Consider the following 18,998-nt stretch of genomic DNA (forward strand, 5'->3'; position numbering starts at 1 on the left):
AAACCTTCTATGTGTACATTACTCTGGCTATGTCCTTCTGAGGTTATGTGACAGCAGATGTTTGTTTCATAATCCCAAAGCAAAGAAAATGAACCACAGCCATTAATATTTTTGGGGGGTCAGTTGTGAGGCTTAGGCGCTCTCCCTGAACTCTTCAGCTCAAGGAGAGTGCTCTATCACTTGAGCCACAGCGCCACTACCGGTTTTCTAGTGGTTTATTGGAGATAAGAGTCTCATGGACTTTCCTGCCTGGGCTGGCTTTGAACCGTGATCCTCAGATCCCAGCCTCCTGAGTAGCTAGGATTACAGACGTGAGCCACCGGCGCCCAGCTCATTAAAATGTTTTGAACACTTCACCAATGAAGGAACAATAAGCAATGTTTTCCTGAAATCTGGAAAGACTGATCCTGATAGAATAAATTGTATTTTATTGCATACTGAAAGGAGATGGGAAAGGACAGGTCAATAGATCAATAGATCGCTTGTTCATGCTTTTCAAGACTTAAGGTGCTCTGATATGAAATATTCCCCAAGGATTTAGTAAAATAGACCACTCCAATTTTTCTGCTCATTTTTACCCTGTGCAAAATTTTATAATACCTCTTCTACTATATTTCAGAATTTGCTATGTTTTCCTGAATAATACCTATCAATATTTTAGTACATTTCCTTCCAACTTTTTAATATCTTCTACAAGAAGTGAATGGAAGTGTTGATTCACTGTGATCGAGCATCATACTCTATATTCACTTTGCTAATTTTATAGAAAAAAATAAATAAGATTCCTTTTCCACTAGAGTCTTTTGAATAGAAAATTTCCAGGGATAAAGATCCTCCCTCCATCAGTGAATCATAATTCTATACTATATCACAATATTTCATCAGTACGTATACATAGCCTATTTAATCATTTCCTTAATGGTGGCATTTTATTATTTTTTAATTTTTGTATCTGTTTTGACTATTATTGGAGGTAATAGGTACTCTTTTGTTTCACGGAAATGTGTTTGTATTTCTGATTATCTCCCCGGGGCATTTTCACAGAAGAGTAATTACTTGGTAACAAGGAAATGAGCAATTATATGATTCTTGATACATATCGACATTTATTACTTTCTGGGATGGTTGTACCAATTTGTCCTCCAACAAGCAATGCATCAGGGAATCTGTCTTATTCAAATGAAACATTGGATGCTTTCATTAAAGAAAAAAACACCTTAGTTAATTTGACAAGAAAAAATATTGTGTTATTATTGCTTTAACTTTCCAATGCTTTCATTAATGATGAGTCTGAGTATTTTTCCATATCTTACTTAAACACTAGCATTTTCTTTTGAAAAATAATTTGTTCTCATTGTTTGCATATTTATGCATTATATTTTTAGCAATTTTCTTATCAGTTATTTTGCATTTTAGTTTTAACTTAAATTTAAGATATAACACTTTGCAACAAATTATTTTCTATACACAATTTCTTTGGGGAGCTGGTCTAGAAGTTTGAATTCAGGCTTGTCTGGGCTAGCTCTCTACCACTTGCTCCCATTCCCCTTTTTTGTTAGTTATTTGTGATATTGAGTCTTTTGAACTTTTCTGCCTGGGCTAGTCTTGAACTGCAGTCCTTCTGTTCTCAGCCTCTGAAGCAGAGTAGCTAGGAGAACAGGTGTGAGATTCTGGGGCTTAAATCTAAGGTTGTGTACATGCTAGGTAGATGGCTATAACCTCAGCCTTTTTTTCTTTTTTCTTTCCTCTTTTCCATGTGTTCTGTCTGAAATGTAGTGGTTTTGTAATTAACCTGGAGACTTCCATGTTTGGCTGTTTGTGGAACTTGTGAATGAACTCACCTCATTTACATTGCATTATCAATTATAATTGATATGAATTGCAGTTTGGGGACAGAAGAAAATGTTTTCTTTGTCACAAGGGCAGGTCCACTTACCAGTATAGCAGAGAGAATTGGAAACCATTGGGTTTTTGCAAGACACTTGGGAAATTAAGAGTGAGAAGCATTGTGGAATGAATTCCTCAGAAACCTTGTGGTGTGGTTTGAATACGTGCCTACTCCTAATTTATGCAGGAGCTTAATTCCAGTTTGAACTCAAGACCTCATGTTTGCTAGACAGGACCTCCTTCATCTATGCCTCCAGCCCTTCTTGGCTTAGTAATTTTTCAGATGAGTACTTTGTATTTCTGTCAGAGCTTAGCCTCAGTTTGTGTGATTTCCTCACTTTTGTTTCCATGAGTGTGCTCCACCATGCCCAGCTTGTTTTGTTGAGCTTAAGTTTCATTGTTTTTTCCCCAGGCTGACTGGCCTTGAACTATGAACTTCCTCATCTCTACTTCCTGAGTAACTGAGATTACACAAGTGAGTCACTGCCACCAGTCCCTGAATGTCTTATACTAATGACATTAGGAGGGTAGAAACGGACTCTCTGATGTCTAAAAGTGACGTGTTTGGGAGAGTGATTCAATTTAACTAGGAGATTAGGGTAAAGCCCACATGATCAAATCTTGTTGGATTCATAAAGAGTCTCATAGACAAAAAGATGCATAAGTTCCTGCCGTGGTATGATGTAGCCTGGGAAAACCTTCATCAGAGCAAGCAAACTGAAAGCTAAAGCAAACCTCTTTCCTTGATAAAGAAGCCTGCGTTGGCTATTTTATTATAGTGATGAAACAATATTACATTTTGTGAGAACAGTCAGTAATTTTGCTTCCATGAGCCCGAGTGGACTCGAGGATCATTCTTTATTCCTGTATAAACTTGACACTCCATAGCATGTCCAAGTGTGTGGCTTTAAGAAAACTGGAGAGAGCAAACCAGGCAGCACCACCCATTTTCTGACCTAGAGCTCTATTAGCAGTGGAAATTATGAAGCACCTAAGAGTGAAATCCTGAGCAAAACCGCATGCCTCCGAATGCAGGAGAGAACCAACATTGTGGTTTGCTGTGAAGAACATTGCTTTTCTCTGGCAAACTGGAAATATCAGAGGGCTCATGCATACAACCTGTAAAGAAAAATAGATGTGGTGTCTTATGTAAGTTATGGCAGTTGTGCTTTTAGGCTGGTGAATCCTAGAACCTATGGCAATATTTAGAAAAACTTCTGAGAGGTAGAGGTAAGAAAAAGTTTTAGAACTCATTGTATTTGTTTCTCATTTGAGCATTTGGCAGATTCTTGATGAAATTTTTGTTGTGATCTCACTATAGGCCTCAGAAAGAGAAGTAGAAAGCTTTCTGGAAACACAGGGACTTGAGTTATGAGAGAGAGAAAGTTCTAGAGACACTTTGGAATTCATGGAATATAAGTAAAAATTAAAGCATGAGGATGACATAGATAAGACCGACCAGGGATGCTATCTATTCATGTTTTCATCCTGATTTCTACTCCAGGATTCATCCTTTGGATTTTTCAGTTAAAAAAAAACTGTTAAATTCAGAGCCTTTAGAAGTCTTAGTGAGCTGCTCAGAAGAGGCCAGATTGCAGTGGGCTGAACATAAATGGCAGGGGGTGAGAAACTGCAGATACAGAATTCAGGGTTTGGAAGGCAATGAAGGAAGGAAAATAGCTATCATAGTCGAACAATGGGAAGCAGAGACCTTAGGAGTGATTTGATTTGGGATGGAGAAGAAAGGAAAGTGATGTATATTTATCAAGTGACATTTGCCAGACATTGAGCTGAATGTTTTATGTATACTACATTTCATTCAGTTTTCCTCTAAAATTTTGTGAGGCATGTTATTCTTCCCATTTTCAGTATGTCGAAACTGAGGTTCCGGAGCTTGATCATGGTCGCCCATGTAGAAACTCATGTCAGAGCTAGAGAAATCTGTTGGCTTCAGAGCTCTACTACACAGACAGAGAATTAAAGTAAAAGAATAAGTGGCTAGTTAATGGAAAAGATCCTGGAGAAGGTTGAAAGGAGGGGAGTCCATAGGTTCACAGGTGATTTGAATTAAAAAAGAATAGAACATTTTTCTCTGAAAAAAAGAGAAAACGATGCAGCTAGAGTTTAAGATAGCAACATAGTAAAGAAGGAAGATGTGGAAGAAATTTATACTGATGATCTCAGTGTTGAGGACGACACTATGGAATCTCTTGATAGACTTTGAAGTGATTTTAGAGACTGAAGGAGAAAAATAGAGAAGAAAATTAAACAGTTGTAAAGAGCATGAAGTTAGTACAGGGAGTAGGAAAAGTGAATGTCTGGGTATCGCGAAGGCTCACCGAGGTTGGAAATTATGTGTAGACTGACTGGCTCTAATTAGTATGTGTGATTATTCATCAGCTAAGTTGACTCTACTGGGAGCTAGGAGAGTTATTGTGCTTCCTTCAGTTTGGGGATCCATAAGAAAATACCTTTAATTCATTCTTTAGATATTTATTGAATACCAGAACCTATGTTAAATGCTTGGGATAGGTTCACAAATACAGTCTAAGGTTCACCTTCTGTGAGTTTGCTACCTAAGGAAGGAAATAGAGGTATACATTGTTATTTCATCAGGCTGTATGGACTGTGATGAACAGTACCACAGTGGAATAAGCTGTCTCGGAAGTGGGGAAAGACCTCAGGGAGGCACTTAGTAAAGGTAGGCCATGAAATTGTTTTACAAGCCCATTATTTGTGTCCTACTTTCACTGTAGTGTTGTCCTGAAGGACTTTTTCCTTCACTCTGTAGCAATGTAAGAGTTCCAAGGGTACTATGCGTGGCTGCCTCTTCCTTAACCAGCCTGAAGAACACTTGGAGTTAAATAGATGAGGACTCCTTCCGTGTACTCATATCCAGAGACCTTCATGTTCACTGAAAAGAACAGGTCAACCCTACCCTAGGATGTGGATGGCTCAGAATCAGAGTACTTCCTGTCTGAAAAACAGGATGAATGCATGGAATACCCAAGGGTTACCCAGGAAACTGGATTCAATTTCCCCTCAGTCTCCTGCGGGTATTTTGTTCCTTAACAGGAAGAGCAACCCCGATGCCTAAAGCAAATGCATTGTGATGGCTATTTAAAAGTAAGCTGGACTAGGAAATGTGAGCTTGCCAGAATGCTGGACAGTGAATGTCCTTCAGTGCTCTTTATAGCCTTTGTTCTAGGCAGAAGCGATGTGACTATGGACTAACATACTTCTCCAGGTCAGACAGGCAGAAAACATTGAAAGCATTCATTTTGCCTCATAATAACAAAACGTTCTTCAAAGGTGGCCTTGGAATGATGGAGGGAGACGTTCAGTTGAATAGCTATTTCTTGCTTCCCTTAAATACAGGGCTAATATCCTTCTTAAAACTTTCTATATAAAGGTGACAGCATATTTCTCTCTTTTTTTTTTTTTTTTGAGAAGGAGTATTTTCTAGGATAAGCGTCAACTGTTGAAACTGACTTCATGCTTCTTGTTTGCATTGTTGTGTTATGTGCTTTCATAGTTTCATGAACAATAACCTCCCACCTCTCCACAGGCTGATGGGATAATTTGTTCTGCTGAGGAGATGAAAACCAAAATGTAGAGGCTTTTTTTAAAAAAAGAGTGTTGTTCAATGGAAAAGCTTCCAGCAGTGCAAGCAGTGGAGTTTTAGGTCTTCTAGATTATAGCCTTGGAATAAAAGTTCTTTTGGTAAGGAAGATACATATAGTCCATGTGATCAATACTTTAGACTTAAAATAAAAACCTTTAACAATATAGCTGTTTCTCCTGTGGTTTCCTAGCAGTAATGCTGGGAGAAACTTACCTACCAGGCTTGATTCTACTGTCTGCTATTGGAGTCAAGACAAGTGTAGTTACTTTCTATTTCCACTTATGCTTTGCCATTATATAAATTTCCTTTCTAGTTCAGAGACCTTCTGATGAGGAAAAGGCAGATTGTGAAACATTGCCCTTGAGAGAAAAACAAGGTCTGAGGAGCTTGTGTTCTGGTTTCAGGCTGTGAACTCTTGCCTTGGGAGCCCCCTGTTGGTGGTGGTTAAGAGGTACAGCATGTTTACTCAACAAAGCCTACATTTGAAAGGAATATGGAGAAAAGCTCTTGGGATTTGCTAATATCCTTCATAGAGATATTACATAATTGTGTTAACACCTGACTGCAATTATATGACAATTCTTATCTGCGAAATGAGTTAAAAACAGATATGGGAGACCCTGACTATATTTCCTTACTGACTGGTAGTTCATTAGAAAAAGGCCCTTGCTTTGGGCTTCCTAAAACTGACATTTTAACTTTTCCCTGGGGGAGAAAGAGTTATGATTCCCATTGGGATAGTTTTTAATGAGTGCTCACAAGAGAGTCTAGGCTACCTTGGAAAAGTGTAATACCAAGAACCAGTAATAAGGGATTATGATTTAGATTAACTGAGTATTCAAGCTTTGCTTTGCTTCTGAGTGACTAAATCATGAGCTATTCTAATGGGAGCAGTCTGTAATCATTACTGTTGTGTTTCTGAAGGAAATGCCATAATCTTAACAGATGCTATTCATATTCATGGAAATGTCCAATGCTTTTTTCAAGTTTCACTAAGCCCCATACTCTTTAACAGTGAAATTCATAGATGAGCATCGGGCACAGCTAGCTTGTATGGCTACCTCTTCCTTCCCAGGGAACCTACCTCTGCTCAGCTATAAATACAGCAGTCAATTTGAACCTAAAAATACCCACTTAGGAGAGCAGAAGTGTACAAGAACAGTAATCAAGCCTTATGTGATAATATATATCAGACTTTTGGGGAGGGATCTTCTTTAACACTTGATAATTCATTTTCTACATAATTAAGCAAAGCTTATTAGTGAATTATATTTGTTTTCCAGTCATTTTTTGTTAAGGTAAGCTGGGCTGCAGTAACAAATGATCCCTGCTTTCTGTTTCATCCTTCTTGCCATAAATGTTTTCAAATTTTGAGGCAGAATTATTAGGTAGATGAAACTTGTCTTTCTGATCAATTGAAATTTTTAGATGAAATGACTCACTTCATGCCAAGATGGGCTTGTTTTTAAAGCTTATTTTATGATTCTATTTGTAGCTTATATAGTCAAAACATCTTTCTTCTGTTTAGTTTTTGCTTGCTGCATCATTTTCCCTTGTCTTTTAAAAGCTTCTGTTTTAGATGTGTTCTTCATTCAGTTTAAGAGCTTAAATCTTGGTGTGGTGAGTAATTTTATCGATTGGATTCTATGTATTTGGGGTTTTGTTTGAGATGCTGAATGTTATTAAAGCTTTTCTTTTGATAGATTTTATCTGACACTTCTCTGAAGAAGGAGTTGGGGGAAAGGTGGGCTAGTTTTGCTCCCACAAAGTATTGGCTTTTGATTGACACCCAGAAACCCATACTCCTTGTTACTGCTGTGTAGTGGTGAGAATACTGCCTCTGCTGGGCCTGCATTGACACCTTCCTATCTGGGAGTGGTAGGGGGGCTTTATTTTTATTCCTTACATCTACCAGTGGTCAGTGACAAAAGCTGAGACTATCCTCTAGGTCTGTTCTGACACCATCCAACAGGGAAGGACTTATTCCTGCACAGTGGGAAGGGCTTTCTATGTGGACTCTGCTGACCACCCAGCAGAGGCCCGGCCTCCCATTTGGTTTGTTGGTACAGACACTATCCCTCTAGGATGGAGATGTCCACTTATCATCTCATTATAGCCTGTTAAGGGTAAAGATGTAGGCTCCTCCCTTCCCTTTGCTGACATGGTAGGGTGGCATTTTCATTTTTTTAGAGAGTTGGGCTACTGCTGAGCATTATTGTCCATAAATCTTGCTCTATTTTCTACCTTTATCTTGATCTTTCTCTAGAGAGAACAGTTTCCTTGTTCAAACACGTTAGGTAATGGAGGAATAGGAACAAGTTAAGTCTATTCCATCTATTGGGAAGAATCAGTGTCCCATTTTTCTTTATGAACAGAGTTTAGCTTTTGCTGCTTTCAAAATCCATTCTGATGTCATATGTTCTAGGTAAGGCTGCTAACCCTTATGTATTTAATTCAGTTGCTGCAGAAATTGCATATCCATTGGTCTTCCTTGTTCATGCATTTAGCATCTTTAGATTCAACCAACCATGAGTGAAAAGTATTGGGAAAAAGTATTTTCAGAAAATTTTAGAAGGTAAAACTTGAATGTGCCATGCACCAAATACTGTACTGATGTATGTAAATGATTTCATATATAGACATTGTGTTAGATAAGTAACCTAGAGGATATACTAGGATCAAGTAGGGTTAAGTCTATTATAGAGAATGGCATAACGTTTGCATATATTTTATAATTCTCTTATACATTTCATATCGTATATAGATAACTAATTTTAATATGATGTAATTAGTAGTAATATATTTAAAAAGTTAACAAAAATTACACATTTTCAGTAAGATGCAACCATTAGATATCTACTTACATTTTAAAATAGATTTATTTTTTATTTTTCAAATTTTATGTTATTGTAAAGATGCTGTGCAGAGGGGTTACGGTTACGTGAGTGAGGCAATGAGTCCATTTCTTGTCGAGCATTGTTACCCCTTCCTTGTTGCTCTCTCACTATCCTTTTCTTCACCCGCCTAGCTCTGTCCTCCCCCCCTCCAAATTGTAAAGTTCATTTTCAATATAGTGTCTTGTGGGCATCATTTTTGCAATGGGTCATCCTGTCTCCTTGTTTCAGTGTTTTGTTATCCCCTCAAATATATATACAAGATTCAGGGTACCAAAATCAAGTACAGTGACAACAAGGAATATACCATCAGGAGAAGACCATACAAAGGAAACAAAAAGAATCACATAGTACATTATAAACAGCAACAACAAAGACCTCTTGTGTCCATATCTTGGGGTTCATTTCACTTAACATCATCTTATATGGTCATAAACATTGAAATTATGCCCCGCATTCTCCCAGACCACAAGGGAATAAAATTAAAACTCAACACCAAAGCCACCAAAGAAAATCCTGTAACACATGGAATCTGAACAACACACTGTTGAACCACCAGTAGGTCATGGAAGAGATTAGAAGGGAAATTCAAATGTTCATGATATTTAACAAAAATGAACATAAAAATTACCAGCTCCTCTGAAAACAGCAAAGGCAGTACTCAGAGGAAAATTTATAGCTCTGAGTTCCTACATCAACAAATTGGAGAGATCTCAAACCAATAATTTAATATGCACCTGAAACTCCTTGAAAAAGAGCAACAAGCCAAGCCCCAATCCAGTGGATGGAAACAGATATTTTTGTTTTTATGGTATATATACACAATGGCATTCTATGCTTCCATCAGAAAGAATGACATCACCCCATTCATAAGGAAATGGAAAGACTTGGAAAAAATCATATTAAGTGAATTAAACCAGACCCAAAGAAACATAGATCCCACGGTTTCCCTCATTTGTAATAATTAGTGTATGTCTATGACAGTCCTAGCAGATGAGCAATAGCTATGTACATATGACCATATAAGATAATGATAAGTGAAATGAACTCCAAGACATGGAAGCAAGAGGTTTTTTTTTTTTTTTTTTTTTAATGTATTACATGATTTCTTTTTTTCTTTTGTGTTTTTTTCCCTATGGTTTATCCCTGTTGTCACTGTATTTAATTTTGGTGCCCTGAGTATTGTATATATATTTATCTGAATTAGGGAAGGGAATGGGAACAACAAAATGGTGAGACAAAGGACAAAGGAAGTGATACTCACAAGACAATATGTTGGAAATGAACTGTGGGGAGAGTTTGGGGGGATAGAAAGTGGAAGGAAAATTAGGGAAGGGGTAACAAGTTCGACAAAAACATGTATTTATTAAATTACCTTACGTATGTAACAGTAACCTCTCTGTATATCACCTTGACAATAAAATTAAATTAAAAAATAAAAAATGAAAAAAAGTAAAAAAATCATGAGTTAAGAAGTTTTACAAAGGACTTGTCCTTCATATCCATGAGTACAATGCATTGATCAATGTTGCCCCTTTCAACATTCTCACTCCCTCACTTTTCTCAGTTTTGTAGGTTATACATTGATTTTTTTTTTACTGCCCCCTTCTTCTCTTTATTTGTTGTTACCCGTCTCTTGCCTAGACCCCACCCCACCCCTTTCAATGATCCATGATTGGTTAAATCCTCCATGGATATAGAAACCCCAATATGGCGGGCTTGCTGAATGTACTCCATTTCTGTTGCTTGTAAAGACAATATATGTGCTTAACTTGTCAAAATCTAAATTTAATATCTTTCTCACTCTCTGACAATGCAGATGTTAAACATATTAACTTCATTAACCTTTCTCTCTGTTAATTACATTTTTGTGCTTGGATTTTTCCTTATTTATGTCACAACATGTTGTTTGTAAAGTTTGAAATAGTTACTGTTCTTTTGATTATATTCTTCATTTCTTCTTGGAGTTTAGGCACTCCTTCCAAGATCAGTGGGCTTCTTCCTGAAATATATTCTTCCAAATTTTTGTCAGTGAAGAGTAGCCTAACATAAATATATTTGGATTTTGTTTTTGTGAAGATGTCATGTTTTGCTCCTGTTCTCAATAGATATTGTTGGTAGGTACATGCTTCTGTGATTTTCTATCAGCATATTAAATACATCATTTTAATTTTAAGGCCTCCATAGTTGCTGATAAGAAGCCAACTGTCAATCCAAAAAATTGTCTTGTTGAGAGCAAGTCTTCTCTCTCTGGTTTAGTATCACTGTCTTGCCTTATTCTTCCCCAGCTATGATGTGTCCATGTGTCTTGTTTAAGATCACTGGATTACAGTGATTTAATAGCTCTGAAAAAAAATTGGCCATTATTCCTTTACATTTTCCTTCATTTATGTCTCTCTGTAACTCCAAGTAGACCTATGTAATGCTTTCTCATTTTTAAAATGTTTTTTATTGTGAAAATACTGTACAGAGAGGTTACAATTACATGAGCAAGGTAATGAGTACATTTCTTATCAAGCATTGTTGCCTCTTCCTTTGTTTTTCCCCTACCATCCCTGCCCTCCCATCTCCACAACTACACTGTTTCCCCTCCCCACCGCCTAAGTTTTTCGACACAACTGTACTTCTAGTTGTTGCAATGGGTCCACTTGTATCCCTATTTAAACAATTTTTTCCCTTCCCCTCCCCAAATTATACCATCATCCAAACAGTGAAAACAGGGGTTATACTGTGGGGGAGGGACATACAAAGCAACAAAAAAAATCACGTGGTGGTAGCTTTAGTATGGTCTTGTTTGTGATCATTCGGGTAAAAGCCCAAAAGTAGGATTGCTGGGTTATAGGGGAGCTCTATGTGGAGTCTTTTTTTATATGTCTGAGACAAGCAGAAACTGTCAGATAAGCTGATGTTAGGGGAAATGAACACCAAGATAAGGACTCAAATGATTTTTCTATGTCTGTCCCCCACGGTATAACCCCTGTTTTCACTGTATTTGATGTTGGTATAATTTGTGGAGGGGAAGGGAAAAAACAAATTGCTTAACTAGGGATTCAGGTGGACCCATTGCAACAATGAGATGTATAAGACGTTATGTCGAAAATCGAACTTTACAATAGCGCGCAGGGCAGGGCGGGGGCTGAGGGGTGGGTGAGGTGGGAGAGATGGGAAGGGATGGGAAGGGGAAACAAAGGAGAAGGCAACAATGCTTCATAAGAAATGTACTTATTATCTTGCTCATGTAATTGTAATCCCTCTGTACGATATTTTCACAATAAAAAAAATCACATGGTATCTTATAAATGTTAGAAACAATAGCAAGAAAGAAAAAAAACCACTTGTGTTCTTATCTTGGGGTTCATTTCACTTAAGATCATCTTATCTGATCTTTTCTGCTTGTCTCAGACATATACTAGTTATTGCAAATAAGGGAAACCATGAGACCTGTGTTTCTTTGGGCCTGGCTTACTTCACTTAATAGAATTTTCTCGAAGTCTTTCCATTTCCTAACAAATGGGGCAATGTCATTCTTTCTGATGGAGGCATAGAATTCCATTGTGTATAAATACCACATTTTCTTGATCCATTCGTCTACTGAGGGGCATCTGGGTTGGTTCCATATCTTAGCCATGGTAAATAATGCTGCAATAAACATAGTTGTGCTGGTAGCTTTAGTGTGGACTTGTTTGTGATCATTTGGGTAAATGCCCTAAAGTGGGATTGCTGAGTCATAGGGGAGCTCTATGTGGAGTCTTTTGAGGAACCTTCATACTACTTTCCAAAGTGGTTGAACAAGTTTAAACTCTCACCAACAATGCAGTAGGGTTCCCTTCTCTTGATCATTCATCCATTGGACAACCCTTTATTTTCAATATTATCTATAATCTGGATACATTTTACATCACAAACTCCCAGTTCACAAATCTATACCTAATTCATTCTTCATTGACCTGTGCATTGTTTTATGTTTGATTGGTTTTAAGTATGATTTGTTCATTATGCTTATATTTTCTGGCATTAAAATTTTTCTTTAAACCTGTCTTGAGACAGATATATTTTGGTGGTGGCTTTTGGATTGAGGGACAGAGAATTATTTATGATTGGTTGTTAGATGAGGTTATCTCTTTGTGATTGTTACCTGTAAAATCCTGTGAGTACATAAATTTTGAAACTTGAATTTAACTACTTAGGCAAATGATCTCAGGGTAAAGGATGACTTTAGTGTTCTGCCTAATTCTTTGAGTTCTAGTTCTCAGGATTTTTTTTTACCTGAGGGTTTCTTTGATTCTTGGCAGTTCACTGTTGATTTAATAACATTTAAAAGTATTTCTTATGCCAGGGATGCTTAGTTCTTTTCAATAAGATGTTGTTGCAAGTACTTTGTTCAACATATTACAGAAGCAGAAATAAAACTGTATTTGAACCTGGACTATATAGGAATTATATTGATCCTATTTGGACTATATTTGTATTGTTTTACTCATTGCTTAAAAATTTTCTTTATTGCCATCCATCTTAGCTTAGGCTGATCCTTTCTATTATTTTTCTTTTTATTACACATCATCTATTTAATATCTTCCAATGCTAATTCACAAATGTTCTATGCATATGTTTCTTATTTCTGGGACTATGTTGTAATATTTGAAGAACTGAGATAGTTATTTGTGTATGTGTATATGTGTTCTTGGTTAATAAAATATTGTTCTAAGTAAATTTACGTGGAGGGGTACTGAAGTTTGAGCTCAGGGCCTTGTGCTTTCTTGAAAGTGTTCATCTTTTTGGGTCATGGCAGTGCCTCTGGTTCACAAAGAATCTTGGATTTAGCAAATTTAAATCAATTAGTGTTCAGTTTACAACAGTACTGTTTAGCAGTAACCTTAAATAATGATAGATATTATTTAAAACTTTTGGTAATTAAAATTTTTTTTTAAAGGAACTGGGGTTTGAACTCAGGGTCTTAAGTTTGCTGGGCTAGCACTTAACCACTTGAGTCATGCCTTCAGCCCTGCTTTTTTGCTGGGTATTTGGAGTTGGCATCTAGTGACCTTTTTTTGATCTGGCTATCCTTGAACTGTGATCCTTCCACACTCAGCCTTCTAGTGAGCTAGGATTGCATATGTGAGCTACCTGCATCCAGCTATAATTTAGTTACTTTTAAAGACCAAAATCAACTTGATTTAGTTTGCTCATTGAAATAACAACAACAAAAAACCTCCAACAGAATTGATTAAAGTCTAATTGTAAGTCTTTAAAATGTGTTCACATGCAAACAGTGGAAATGTATAAGTTTTACTTCCTTCTCAGATTTTTATAGAGCCATTAGATTTGTTAAATAACCTGGAGTATGAGTCACTTAAACAAAGCTGAGATGCTTATGTTACTAGAAACTTGATATAACTTCTGAAAAGATGTTTCTTTTAAAGCCACATTCATCACTTAATGCTCAAAGTTCATTCATCATGAGTACTTTATGTCATTCTTAACAGAAAATAAAACTTTATCAGAGATTCAAATTTCTGCAAGGCACATTGTGATATGTCCATATGGTGCATTTTGCTACTAACAAAAGAAGGAAATAACATCCTAATCTGTTTCATTCATTCATCTGCTCTCTTTATTTCACTCAGGAGGATTTTCGACAGAAAGAGCTCCAGTGCTGGTAGAAACTGAAGAAATAATGTTGGGAATGCATTATTGGATGCAAATTTTGTAGAGGAGAGAGTAGCTCCAGTAATTCTTCCTGTTTTTCTTTGCATAAGTAGGCCTATGTTGCTAATGGAAAGAAACAGAGGTTTTCTTATAAAATTTTCTATGGAAAAAATATTTTTTAAAAGTTTTGGTTTTATTTAGTTATTTAATTAATTTGCCAAGGAAGATTCAAGTTAAAATATTAAAGTGTTTTGGAGCAAAATATTACAGAAAATGTTATCACTATTAATGTAGCATAAGGCAATTTGATTATCACTTTGTCTAAACCAAGAGTGTCCAGAGGAAGTGTAATTCAAGACCAATAGATCATTTCAAATTGTCCAATAGTCACATTAAACAGTCACATTAAAAACAAAAAGAAATGCGTGAAACTCTTCTTATATTTTATTTTGCTCAATGTATCAAAAATGACATTTCAAAACATAACCTAAACATTGCTGAGATATTTTCATACTTATTTTCAAAATCCAGTGTATATCCTTTTGGCATACCTTTGTTACTGATATTAGAACTATTATATCTGCATTTCAGTTTTCAAGCATGCAATAGAAAAAGTAGATCCGTATACTTAAGATCTTGCAAAAATGCTAAAATATGTTCATTACTTGCAATGAATATCAAGTTTTACAATTAAATCAATTTTTTAAAAGTATATAAAATCAAAATTATATTAGCCACCTTTCAAATGTTCAACTGTTCCATGTTAGCTAGAAGCTGCTTTTTTAGACAGTTCAGCCCTAAGCCAGTGTAAGATTCAGGAAACAAAATCTTATTTAGGACATATGAATGAGCTTTAGGCTATCATCACTGATGATGACTTAGCAAACTAAGGCAATTTGTATGAAATCGCATACGTTATGTAAATGACATAAGGATTTGTATTGTGATTTTTTTTATAGTGATCCTGTCCTCAAGACTAAAAGTTCTATGGCTAATTTTGGCAGGCTCATAGAGACAGTCACTTGTTCTAGATTTGCTATTTCCAGGCTAATCAGAGTCAGAGCTCATAGTCAGCAATAACAAAGTGAAATCTAGGTTACATGCTGGGCCTGGATCAGAGCCCTAGAGGTCAGAGTCCACAGTGGGGTGAGGCAGTGGCAGCAAGGTAACAGAGTCAAGTGACTGCCCTTCACCTTGAAGTGGCTTGGCTCAAAGTCTTGTTAACCTCTGCTGCCCAGTCGGCCTGCAGCACCGCACTGTGGGGTCTGAAAAGTGTCTGCTGCTGGTAGGCGAGCAGCTCTATTCAACACTAATCAGGACTATTTTTCAAGTGACTGATTATTAAGTAAAGAATTACTACTTGCCTTATAAGATTCATGGTATAGGTGATTTCTCCAGGGCCACTGGATGAGACAGTTTGAGCAGAGAATACACATCTGCTAAAAAATAATAATAATGATGATGATCCATTTGTTTAGCCAGGAAACAGAAGTGAGGTTCCTGCTGGGGGCAGATGCAGAAACAAACACCTTTGCAAAGCTTTCCTCTTGCCTCTTTTTTATGTGGGGCATGCCTCAGCTTGTGACAGTTTCTTTTCAACTCAGGCCTTGCCAGAGTGAAAATGAAGGTGGGTTCTGTCCGGCTCGGTGCTTTTACAAGTAACAAGTAGCCACACTTGCATTGGTACTTTTGTTGTGCCTACAAACATCAGTGTTTTCCTATTCTCAGTCCAACCTCACATTAAGTCCCTGTTCTTTTCAAGGCCAAGGAAACCCTGGATACACAGTGCCCTCCAAATGACATGGAAAATCCCTCTCCCCGTTGACATGCTGTTTTGCCCAGTTTATTTGATGTTTTACCTCTCGGTGACGTGTTCCTTCACATTGACTATAATAAAGCATGAAACCTTGAGATAAAGAAGGTGGGGGCCTTAGGTAAAAAAACATCAAATCTCTGTCACCTAGATGAATGGACATTCAAAATACAAATCAATTCATCTGCTGGAGCTGGGATCTGAGACATCTCTCAGTGGTCAATCTACTAAAGGTTAGTCTCCAGCTTGGAGCTATTGAGAGCTGGTGGAAATTTAAGAAGGGGGTCAAATGTGAGGGTTTAGGACACTTAAGGAATGTCCTCACAGAAAGGAGTCTTTGGAACTTCCGTTGGTCTTCTGAATCTTTTGCTTGTCTACCTTTTGCTTTCTTGTGTTTTTGGGTATCATCTATCACATGATGATGTGCTGCTTGGTGGCATGCTTTAAAAGCAACAGGTCCAGCAATCATGCACTCAAGTCTCCAATACTGAGCTGAAATCATTTTTTCTTCATAAGTTTATTTTCCCTGATAATGGAAAATATTACCAAATGATAATGGTTTTTGAAAAAAAAATCATTTTGAATATCTGAGACTATTGACTTAAGATTGTTTACTTTTGTTACAAATGGAAACCTATCTAGAATTTCTAAGATTCCTCATTATTATTCATCTCTGAATTGTGTAGAGCCGGGTGCTGGTGGCTCATGTCTATAATACTAGCTACTCAGGAGTCTGAGATCTGAGGATCGCAGGACAAAGCCAGCCCAGAGAGGAAAAATCCCCCTTGGGACTCATTTCCAATTAACCACCAGAAAACCGGAAGTGGCACTGTGGCTCAAGTGAGAGAGCACTAGTCTTGAGCTGAAGAGCTCAAGAACAGCACCCAGGCCCAGAGTTCAAGCCCCATGACAAAAAAAATGTGTAGAGGCAATGTGTGTTGTATTGTATGGGATTTAGTGTATAAAGGCAAATATGGTCAGATACCTCTACAGATTTCCATGGAAAATTTACCAGATACATACTGTCCTAACTTTCTCTTTCAAAGGAAATCCTGGAATCAAACTGGCAAATGAATACACTATGATTTTGTGTGTGTGTGTGTGTGTGACTACTGTAAACTGAGGTAGGCACTCTACCACTTGAGCCATGCCCCCAGCCATTTTTGCTTTTTTTCTTAAAGTTTTGCATATTTGGGCTTCCCATATTGTTGGAAAGACAGACACACACCATCACATGCAGATTTTATTGACTGAGTTGGGGGTCTTAAAAACCTTTTGCATTGTCTGTCTGGGAGCCTACAATTTCCCCAATCTGGAGATAGAATTCTGTATGTGAGCCAGCTTGCCCTCTAGTGAAATCTACTTTACTTGGGACCTTTCCATACATGTGAGGAATAGGAAAATGGGTAATATTGATATTCTTCTACTCCCAATGCACATTGCTGATTCCTGTGAAGAAACATGGTTGGAGGCTGATAGTGCCTATGTAAAATCCCCAGGCTTGGTTCAGCATGTGTTCTTGGCAGACCTGTCTTTTGTGTCCCTGCCCATGAATCACTGATACAGTTTTCTGTGGGATAGAGGAGGGTGACTCATAATTCAAGTCTAAAAGATGAGCACTCTCATTTTCAGATTTTACAGTTGTCTCATTCTTCCATCACCTGAAATTTTTACAGCTCTTCTTGAATTGTTTTGTGAACTGCTGCTTTCTTAACACATATTTACCATCTGTTTTAGTTCGCTTTGTTTCACTGCTGTGGCAAATACCTGAAAAGAAAAAAAAAACTTAAAAGAGGAAAGGCTGAATACTGGTGGCTCACTTCTGTAATTCCCGCTACTCAGCAAGCTGAGATCTAAAAGATTGTAACTTGAAGCCAGCCAGGGAAGAAAAGCCACTGAGACTCTTATCTACAATTGACCAGCAAAAAGCTAAAAGTGGAGGTCTGACTTATCTGGCAGAGTACCAGTCTTGAGTAAAAAAAGCCAAGTGACGCCCAAGGCCCTGATTTTAAGCCCCAGTATTGGTAACACACATAAAAATGAAAGATTCAGTCTTGCTCATAGTTTCAAGGTTTCAGTCTATTGTCAGTTTGCTCTATTGTTATGGGCTGGTAGTGTGGCAGAATATTATGGTGGCAAGAAGGCATGATGGAGCAATGCTGCTCACTCTGTGGTAGCTAGAAAGCAGAGAGATCAATAGGAAGAGACTAAGGAAAAGATATACCCTCTCTACAGACACTGGGTATACCCAGTAACCTACTCCTCACATCCAGGTAACACCTTGCCAATAGACTATTCAAATGAACTTATCAGTAAAATAACCATTAATGGAGTTAGTGCATCCATAATCCAGGAATCCAGTCACTTCACAATGCCGTTACTAGATGGCTACCAAGCTTTCAATACGTGAGCCTTGTAGGGGTTAATTGGTATCCAGATCACAACACTGTACTTGGTTTTTTTTTGTTTTTTTTGTCTTTTGCTTTTAGAGTAAGGTTGATTTTGTAAGGACTGTTAACATTTCTCATTCTTTTCCCATTATAGTAACTTTCTGTTTAGGAATGTTTGGATTCTACAGATAAACATCCTATGTTAAGAGACTACTTATTAAACCCTCAGATTTACTATCAGAATTGAGCATTTTTAAAAGAGACATAATTGGTCCAGGTGCTCGTTGATCGCAACTATAATCCTAGCTACTCAGGATGTTGAGATCTGAGGATCTTGGTTTGAAGTCGGCCCCAGCAGAAATGTCCATGAAATTCTTATCTCTAATTAGCTTCCAAAAGGCCAGAAGTAGAGCTATGGCTCAAATAACAGAGCACTAGCTTTGAGCAAAAAACCAGTTCTGAGTTCAACACATACACACACACACACACACACACACACACACACACGAGTGACTTTCAAAGAGTAAATGAAAAATACAAGTCATGTCATTTTCTAATGTGTGAAGAAGGAAGATTTTATCTTTCTTTACAGATTTTATCTGGATGCAAGAGATCTTGGGCCCACCAGCTCACATAGATGCATTAAAAGCCTTAAAGTTAGTCAAGTGGATCCTGAAGCACAGGAGAAAATAATTTTTAGTAAACAAAATGGCATTTGATGCTGATTGATAAGGCAAAACATG

Source organism: Dipodomys spectabilis, unplaced genomic scaffold (genome assembly GCF_019054845.1).
Source record: "Dipodomys spectabilis isolate Male_0828 unplaced genomic scaffold, ASM1905484v1 ptg000001l, whole genome shotgun sequence".
Taxonomy (NCBI): domain Eukaryota; kingdom Metazoa; phylum Chordata; class Mammalia; order Rodentia; family Heteromyidae; genus Dipodomys; species Dipodomys spectabilis.